Below are 9994 nucleotides of genomic sequence, written 5' to 3'. Positions count from 1 at the left end.
TGATGAGTAACTACTACCATATTACTATTACGCCTATTGAATGCAAAGCTTCCTCTTTGTTCTCTATTTCTTCACTCACCTGGCCAGGTGAGAGACAGAGGGCCCAGAGCAAACTGAAATTGAGCCCCTTACAGATATTGAAATATCCGTAAGGTACATAAGAAATAGTTCTTCCAGGGACAGTGCTTTTCAGCTATTTGATATTTTTTTGGTAGCTTAGCTTCTTCCTATTTAAAATGAGATAGTTGAATTAAAGAACCTTCAGAGTTCTATCCAAATGAAATTATGTGAATCTTTAATTTTGTTGTCTTCAACAAGGAAGACAAATTCTGTGATTCAGAGTTGGAAAAAAACAAATATATGTTTAAATTTTTTGTTGTAAAAATTAGAAAACTGAGACAAAAGGAAGTTAAATGATTTGTCCAAAGAAATATAGATGTAACATGAAAACAAAAAATGAAGAACAAGATTTAAGTCATTGTTGCTTGACTAGGAAGGCCTAGGACAGTGAATACCTGCACAGATTAGAGGGATTGTGTTCAAATCCTAGATCTATTGCTTACTTATCTGTAAAACTTAAGTAAGGTGACTCAACCTTTTAAAACTTCTATTTGCTCTTTTGTGAAATAGGGACAATAATGACAGTATCAGCCTCCTAGCATTAAAGTGGGCATTAAATGACATTATTGTTGACAGTGTTTGGCAAGTGCTATCAATAAATGAACAAGGAACTTTCAAACAGTAAAATGTGCTTTATGGTACTAATGTATGGTCTTTAATAAGCAGAGAAAGACATTTTCATATTCATATTCTTTTTGGTGTTTTAAGTGGAAATATGTTGCATTGTTTCATAAATCTCAATTACATACAAGAAGGTCAGGAGCAGGTTACATGTTTGGTTTTATGTTTTCAGACTGGGCAGTTTAAAATTTTTAAAAAATTAACCTAATTAATATATTCATTTGCAAGTGTGTGAGAGATTGTTCTAATAACATTGCAACACTTCAAATGAAAGTGTAAAGGTAGGGCGTGTATGTGTTTAGGGGGAAAAAATGGAGAAATTGCCAAGTAAGTGTTATAGAACTAATTTTTGCCACAAAGAATAGTTGTGGTACCGAGCAGTGCCAGCTTGGAGTTTCTAAAATATATTTTGTAGCCAGTGCTGTAATTATTATTCCTGTTTATTGACCAAGAGCTGCTTCATTTACAGAATTAACCGTGTTGTGCAGCAGTTGGCCAGCCTTGTGGTTTCGCTAAACTGGGCGCTGTGCGCAATGGTCACCACTCTCCCATAGATGGCAGCATTTCACAAACAACACAGGCCAGGGACCCTCGGGCTCTTCTTTCCTCTGAAAGAGAAAACAGCTCCATAATCTGTTGACAGGATTAAGGACCCCCGTTGTTTCACAGGAAGTAAATAAATCCTTATGGTGTTCTGGAAACCTCAGAAGTGTATGAGAGTGGTAAGAAATTGTTTATTCTGTGGTAAAGGTATCAAATGAATATTTACAGCATTTAAAACAATTACCTTAGATTGATGTGGACTAGTGTTAAAACCCAGCCTGTTTGCATTATCTAGTTTAGAATATTTGTTAAACTTTTGCACAGTAGGTTTACTTTCTTAGTGTAGAATTTCTCGCTAGCATGAGTTGATAGTGAACACTAAAACAGAGAAGACAGTGACATTTTTTTCTGAAATTCAGATAAGGCATTTAGAATTAAAATACTATATATATCTATGCAAATCATTGTATAAAACATATGCCACATGATACTATAAACTATATGAACATAATAAGCAAAAGATACAATACAATAATAGAAGATAAATAGTATCATAGTAAATATATTTAAGCAAAAGTTTATCTTTGACATTAAAATCTATTGAAATTCTCAGTGTTAGATACTATTGTTTAAGGTAGACAGAAAAGTACTCTTGTCACAAATCTAGAACATTGATGTTGCATTTAATGGTTTTAGTATTCTTAAATATGTTTCTTAAATAATTAAAAAATGAAACAGGGCAATAATCTAAATCATCAGTGAAATTTACCCAGGCGTCAATTATATGATCTTACTATTTAGGTTTTCTACTGCTTTAGGGTGCACTATTTTTTATGACTTTTAATTTTTTATGCAACTTCCTTTATATGTTTCGAGAAGCTGATGATTTTTTGAAAGTACGTTTAATTTGTGGTCATGATGCATTACTAACTAAATAAATGATTATCATTTTAAGCTGTAATACAAACATTTTCATTTATTTAAGATTAAGAAAATAAAAATGGTCTTCTAAGTGATAATCTCTAACAAAACGTCTGATCTTTAACAGTTTATAGAGACTAGTCTATAAAGACTTAACCAAGCACTAAATATAATTTTTCTTTTAAATTCAAGTGCTAATTTAAAATGTCGACTATCATTTCCATTCTTATTTTTTTGTGAAGAATAGTTAAATAAATTGGCCTTAATAACCAATGAAACTCATGTTCAAATACTAGATATAGTATTAATTCTGTCTCAATTGCACTTCTCAGTCATTATGGTCTTCGGTCGCATATTGGTAAAATGTGAAAATAACTATTTTATATAAAACACATAATGTTAATTTAAATTTAAATTTGTTTCTTTAAATCAAATACTGAACATTTGTTTGAGTGATGATCCAAAATATGTTTTAGAAATTGGATACGGTGGCAGATTTTTGTTGCTTACCACCCATAACACTTTATTACGTCACGTGATTGTGTAGCTTCACAGTGCAAATTGATACTACTGATAACCAGTCAATGAATGTGGGCCGGTCCAGATATTGCCCATCAAAGTATTAACCTTGACAGGATTCATATAGTGAGAGCATTGCACACTTATGTAGCATCAGTAACATACTTCAATAATATAGAATACCAGTGAAAAAAAGGTGATGAAAACCTGACCAGTAATTTTTTTGTTCTTTTGGCTTATGAGAAATACTTTTGATGTCTAAATACTGCTCGAGGAAAATAAATAAAATAAAATCCTCTGAAATGTGGGTTTTGTTTTGTGTGTATATGGTAAGAACGTATAACATGAGACCTACCCTCTTAACAAATTTTTGAACATACACTACAGTATTATCAACTGTAGGCCAATGTTGTGTGACAGATCTCTGGAACTTTTCATCTTGCTTAAATGATACTTTATACCCATTGAACAACACTCCTTATTTCCCTTTCCCTCCAGCCCCTGGCAACCAACACTCTACTTTCTGCTTTTGTGAATTTAACTCTTTTAGAAACCTCAGATGAGTGGAATCATGTAGTATTGTTCTTATTTCATTTAGCAAATGTCCTCAAGTTTATCCATATTGTCACATATTACAGGATTTTCTTCTTTTTTTTTTTCCTAAGGCTAATATTCCACTGTGCATGTATAGATTTTCTGTATCTATCTATTAACCTGTCAATGAGCATTTAGGCTGTTTCCACATCTTGGCTATTGTGAACGATGCAGCAATAAACATGCGAGTGCAAATATCTGTCTGATATCTTGATTTCGATACTTTTGGATAAAAATCCAGAAGTAGGATTGCTGATTCATTTGGTAGTTCTACTTTTTTAATTTTTGAGGAACCTCCTTATTGTTTTCCATTGTGAATGTACCATTTTAAATTCCTACAAACAGTGTGCAAAGGTTCCAGTTTCTCTACGACTTCACTGACGCTTTTTTTTTTTTTTAAATAATGGCCATCCTAATAGGTGTTAAGTGATATCTCATTGTGATATTAATATGTGTTTCTCTGATGGTTATTAATTTTGAGCATCTTTTCATATACATGATGGTTATTTGTATATCTTCTTTGGAGAAATGTCTATTCAAGTCCTTTGATCGTTTTTAATCAGGTATTTGTTTTTATATGATTGAGTTGTAGGAGATCCTTATATATTTCAGATATTAACTTCTTTTCAGATATATGATTTGCAAATATTTTCTTCTGTTTATTCTGATGATTGTTTTCTCTGTTGTACAAAGTTTTAATTTAAGATAATCTCACTTATCTATATTTGCTTTCATTGTCTGTTTTTGGTATCATATCCAAGAAATCATTGCCAAGACCAATTGCATGAAGCTTTTATATTTTCTTTCAAAAACTGCCTCATCAGTCTTTTGGATTGCCTCTTTGCAGTCATGTGATTACATATAAATACGTGATATGGGCCAATATTTTTGAAGGAGTAGCGTATTTTTGTGAAATTATAAAACAAATCAAAAAATTTATCTAAAGTTTTGTAAAATACTGAAGATACATTTTCCATATATCATGTAATTTCTAGAACAAATCAAATTAAAATACACAATAATAATAATAATAATAACAGGTAATTATCAATCTTTTAACTAAATGTGATTTAATTTTTCACCTTTGTATGGGTCTTTGTATAAATGTATTAAAAATCAGGAGACACATTCCTTTTTCAGTTGTGGAAATAGCCAGTTGTCTATATTCCTGTTGTTCCTGTCTCAGTTAGTTAGACCGCTGCTGTGACAAGGCCGGTGTTCTTCTCCAACATGGGCTTCTTACTCTGCTCTCCAGCATGCTTCCAGGTCAGCCTGTTAGCTGAGAAACATTGCCGATTCTGTCCTTGTTTCTGGAATAAATTAGACACTTAGGCTGCTTCATTATTTCAGGTACCTAGGTAGATTTTCTCTTTGGTGGTAAACACAATTTGACATCTTATTTTTTTTCTATTTAACATCTCTGGCATCTATCTCTTCCTTTCAGTTCCCACTGTCCCCAAATCATCACCTCACATTAGAATACACTTCATAACTAACTAGGCTCTGTTCCTGGTGTCGCTGCCTTTTAATGTCACCAGAAAAATCTTCCTAAAAAACTCATTTAAAGAGCCATCAGTTGCCAATCTTATCAAATCCCTCTGCTTGATTTTCAAGATGGTAATCTAACCATGTCTTGTCCATCCAATCTGATTTCTTACTTCTTCCGAATATGAGCTTTGCAGTGCAGCCCGACTCTTCCCAATCCTAGAATATAGCATGTCATTCTAAACTCAATTACATGTCTCCTTTTCTCTACCTCCAGGATTCTCTCCCCTCTCCACTGACTGTATCCAAATCCTACCCCTCTTTTAAATTCTCACTCTAATTTATTTGCTGTTTTATCACTGATTGGAATACTGCCTGGAACATGATAGATACTCAATAACCTCAGAGCCTGAGTGCACCCAAAGGCCACTTTGCCTGTGATGTTGTGTCTGATTATTCCAGGTCACAGAGGCCCCTTCTTTCTCTTCATTTTTTTTTTTTTTATTCTTATGGCCTGGAACTACACTTCTATTTGTTCAACTGGCATCTTTTCTTATAGGATAATATGCTCTCATATTGCTTAACAAATACTGTGATTAATAGTGACTGGTTGGTCCATGCTTGCTCACTTCTACATCTGAGCAGCTGTCTCATGGCTTATGATTTGTACAGCAAATTGAGCTCCTCAGGGAGTAGGTGTAGTGTGGTAGGTAAGCACGCCTATGTGAAATTTAGACCAATGTGAGTTTGCATCACATCTCTATCAAAAACTAGTTATGTGAGCTTAACTTTTCTAAGCCAGATCTTTATTTACGATGCGGAAAAAAATGTCAGTCTCATATATTTAGTACAGATTAAATAAAATCAGGTGTGCAAAAAGGTACAGTGTTACTTGCCACCTTGCAAGCATTCAAACATGATAATTGTTGCTATTTTTATTATTGTTGGTATTTCATTGACCTCCAGCTTGGTATCACTGGCTTTACTACAAACTAATGACAATGGGAGTTGTAATAATTCTCATCTTTGTTGAAACATGCCTCAGTCACTGTGTGAATAGGGTTAAGGCATAGTAGTTTCAAAATTATTTAGCTCTATTGCCTTTGAGTAAAGTGCTTGCTCTCTTTTTGTTTTAGTTTCATTATCCAAGAAATTAAAAGCAGAATACTTACATCATAGGGATAAGGCAGAAGTCTAATTCATTTTGATTTTGAAACATTTTGACAATAGAAAATGCTATAATTGAGTATTAAATATTTTCATAAAAGCTTAACTCAGATAAAGAGATAACAGTGCTCACTAATGCAGCATTATTGAAAGTGTGAGACTACCATCTCCTGAGACTGACCTGAGCTGTGGAATCCAGGCTCTACACTTGAATCTGGCAACTTACCTACTGTGTTCTGCATCAGTTTCGTCACCTGTAAAGTTGGGGGATAAACTCTAATCTGTAGGTTTGTTTTAGAACATTGCCTGTATGTATTAGTGCTCAATAAATAATAATGCTTTTTTCATTTTTTTTCTAAAAATTCATCACTTGAAATATACTGGATTTCGTCGATCATTGTCACCCCAATAATTTTTCATAAAATAAATAAATAACTAAGTAAAGCATAATGCTGTATTTCTTAGTCAAATCAACATGTTGACTCAGCAGTGACTTATTGATCACAAGCACTTTGCCATGGGTTAGGCTCAAGTTTAGGTGCACTGAGAGGATTTGAAAGTTATTCAACAAACGTTTATTGAATATCATGTGTTACTGCCTGTCAGACACTCTTCTAAGTACCCTAGTAGAGTGAACAAAACACAGCTTCCTCCTTCATAGAGCTTATATGTCATTGGTTGCAAAAGATATGTAAGTAATGCACAAAAAATGTCACAACTTACTTCAGGAGTCAAGTTACAAAAACTCAAAACTTAAAAAAAAATAGCAAAGAGCAGAAAATTTAGATAAAGGTTCAAGGTAGCAATTACAAAGATGTCCTAAGGGAGTAGATGATTAATTGCCAAATAAATGTTATAAACATGTGTCCAAGAAGTTTTAAATCAGGGAAACCACTTTATATAAGCTATATAAATAATAAATATTTTTATGAGAAGTTTTCTGCAAACTAACTTCACTCTAAATTCAATTTGCATGCTGATCGAGCACAGGCTGTTTTGTCGTATGTACACAAAAAGGTGTAGCTGCCTGGAGTATAGCATCAGCAATGAGTCTTTTTTGTACATTTAATAAACGTTGGTGATTTGCACTGCTTCTTTCTAATAGCTAATTAAAAAAAATACGCACACAATTTTCAAAACGCTAAAGAGTATGACTTCTAGCTTTGAAATCAAGCTGAAATTCTTGTAAGGTAAAACAAAAACCTTTGACTCTTCCACTTACTTTTATATGGAGAACTTTGATCAGATATCTCACAACAGAGAGAGCATACAGAGTCCAATATTGCTTTGCTGACATCAGCAGAGTTTATTCTTGTTACTAAGTAAAAGCTTATGATCAGGAAGGAGGATTTTTTTTTCCCCTAGGTGTCTTTTGTGGAGCTTCCTATCTTTGCCTTTCATCTATAATGAAACAGCTTTTAAAAGAACGTTGCATGTGAGATGAGATCAGGAGAATAGATTCTTTATTTCACATGAATAGACAGTTGCTGTTCCAGTTAACTTTTGCCTTTTATTTTGTTTTGACACAATTGTCAAAACGTTTAACTCTTCCTTTCCCAGAATTTGTCATTTTTGGAAAGAAAGTGGTGACCAGAAAAGGAATTCTACTGATGTTATTGAATGCAGATCTGATTAAGCAAACTCAGTGTTATTTTGAGATAAGAAAATCATGCAGAAATAAACAACTTGACATTTTACTTCCTTTTTACAATATAGCTCAGACGCAAACCACATGAGTTAAGCCTATTGGTTTAGAAATATGAAACATGACAAATCGCTGTTGTTCTAAACTTGAAACCAAAGAAATTGTGCACTTCCTGAAGAATTACACACTTGAACTCTTTTAGGTAACCTCGGATCTTCAGAACCCATTTTATGGCTTTGAAGGCTATTAAAACAGAGCTTGGCAAGTGTTTATTGGGTCAAAGCATATAGTTCAAAGAAAACAGAACCAACTGGCTTGCTTGTATAACAGTGTGAAATGACTAAATCAAGCTAAGCCAAATTACTCAGAAGGAAAAAAGTGTGTTAGAGAACCATCTGTGAGTAATAGAGAATAGATGATGATTTCAATGGGATAGAAGAACCAGTGTCTTAAAAATAGAATAATGGGGACTCTTGTAATAATCATCTTGCTTTATTTTAAACACATAAACACACAAAAAAAGAGTAGTTGTTGGTTGGTTTGAGAAGAGTAAGTCACAAAGTATATAGAGTGCAAATGTTTTTCCTGTGTTTATGTGCATTCAGAGAAAAATGAAAATAATTACCTTAGTGAAGAATGAGGGAGGAAAGAGAACCAGGAATGCTCTATCAGGAAGAGGATATAAAGGAGCGAGTGGAAGCCTGGAAGATTTCTACTTCTTCAGACATCATAGATTGCGGAAGAACATTTCAAAGGTCAGGCCTTTAATGACAGAGAGTGCTTTGAGCTGGTATATATTCTCTATTAGCTTGCGATCATCAAAAGAGTGACAAGAGTGAAATGAGAAGAGTGAAATGCTCATTTTGGAGAAAGAGTAAGAGCTAAGGAAGGCAATTTGGAAACTATGACCAACAAATGTAGTATTTCATGACATGAACTACTTGGGAAAGTGGCATCAGATTGTGATGACACAAATGTTTCATTGTATCCCTAACCTTTTCATGTTTCCACCAACTGTTTTCACTCTCACACATTCTTACTGTCTTTGCCATCTCACAGTTGCTGAGTGTTTTCTGTTTACTCTCCCACCCGTTATAAGTTTCTGATATTCCAAATGCTTTATTTAGTGCAGAATGTCTCAACCTCATCCATATTGACCTTTTGAGCCAGAACTCTTTGTTGTGGGAGACATCCCTGTGAAATATAGGATGTTCAGCAGCATCTTTGGTCTCTACCCACCAGATACCTGTGGCATCCCCTCACACAGTGGTGATAATCAAAAATGTCTCCAGACAATGCTAAATGTCTCCTAAGGGACAAAATTGCCCCAGTTGGGGGTTGAAGGCACTGGTCTAGCTTTTGTTTATTATTTAGTCTGAAAAAGTTTATTCTAAAAATAAATGTGCTTCTCTAGGACTATTTTGCAAGTGATTGCTAGTGGAAAGATTAACCTGTTTATTAATCATTAGTTAATTGCTCTGAATTGGCACTACATATCACATTTCAAGACATGCAATTTCTTTGTCTCAGTGCTTTGATGGATGCATTCATTTTTATTTTGGAAGTCAAATTCTGTTTCTTTCTGTCTCTAGATCTGCCTACCTACCTACCTACCTACCTACCTACCTACCTACCTACCTATCTACCTACCAACTTATATATGTGTTTATTGCCTTGTAAATGTTATTCTTTTGGCTTAAAACATGTGGAAGATATGTTTTTCCTAACCAAGTTAGGTCATCAGTAGCTCACAGAAGAGAAGTCAGAAAGAGTGCAAGTTCAAAACATAAATACTAATAGTTATTGGTTTGTAGTCAGAAGTGGATTAAACTTGTTTCACAAGTACAAGGGTGATGATAGATAACTAAATTTAATAATTTTGAAGAGACAGTTATAGTCATTGCTTGATCTACCATTGGCATATTTTTTTTTTTTTTTTTTAAGATGAGGCAACCCTTGGTTGACCTCACAGATGGCAAGGACCTTGTCATCTTACAATTCCTTATTTTTTTATTTTTTGCGCCTACAGCACCCGGTCTTCCTAGGTGGTCTCCCATCCAAGTACTAATCAGGCCCGACCCTGCTTAGCTTCCGAGATCAGACAGGATTGGGCTTGTTCAGGGTGGCATGGCCTAGACTTGTGATTTTTTTTTAAAGCCCTGTGTTTAATGACTTGAGGCAACTGTGATAGAATGGAAAGTGCACAGGGCTAGAGGTCTAATGATTAGGTCCAAGTCTCCACCCTTCCAGATAATCAATCAATTTAAAGTGAAGCATCTTAAAATACTTAGTCAAAAAATGAGGAGAATAAAAATTTCAGAAAGGATGGTTGTATACATGAAGTAGTGTAGATTGAAGGCTAAAATTCCTGATCAGTGG

At 34.1% G+C, this 9994-nt stretch overlaps 1 pseudogene; it reads right to left on the bottom strand.

Moving 5' to 3' along the window:
• Positions 1-9635: 9635 nt before the first annotated feature.
• Positions 9636-9753, bottom strand: LOC120607779 (uncharacterized; annotated as a pseudogene).
• Between the last annotated feature and the right edge of the window lie 241 nt (positions 9754-9994).

The sequence above is a fragment of the Pteropus medius genome, unplaced genomic scaffold, assembly GCF_902729225.1.
Source record: "Pteropus medius unplaced genomic scaffold, Ma_sr-lr_union100, whole genome shotgun sequence".
Taxonomy (NCBI): Eukaryota; Metazoa; Chordata; class Mammalia; order Chiroptera; family Pteropodidae; genus Pteropus; species Pteropus medius.
Note: the sequence above shows the minus strand (reverse complement) of the source record. Positions and strands in the feature narration are given on the sequence as shown.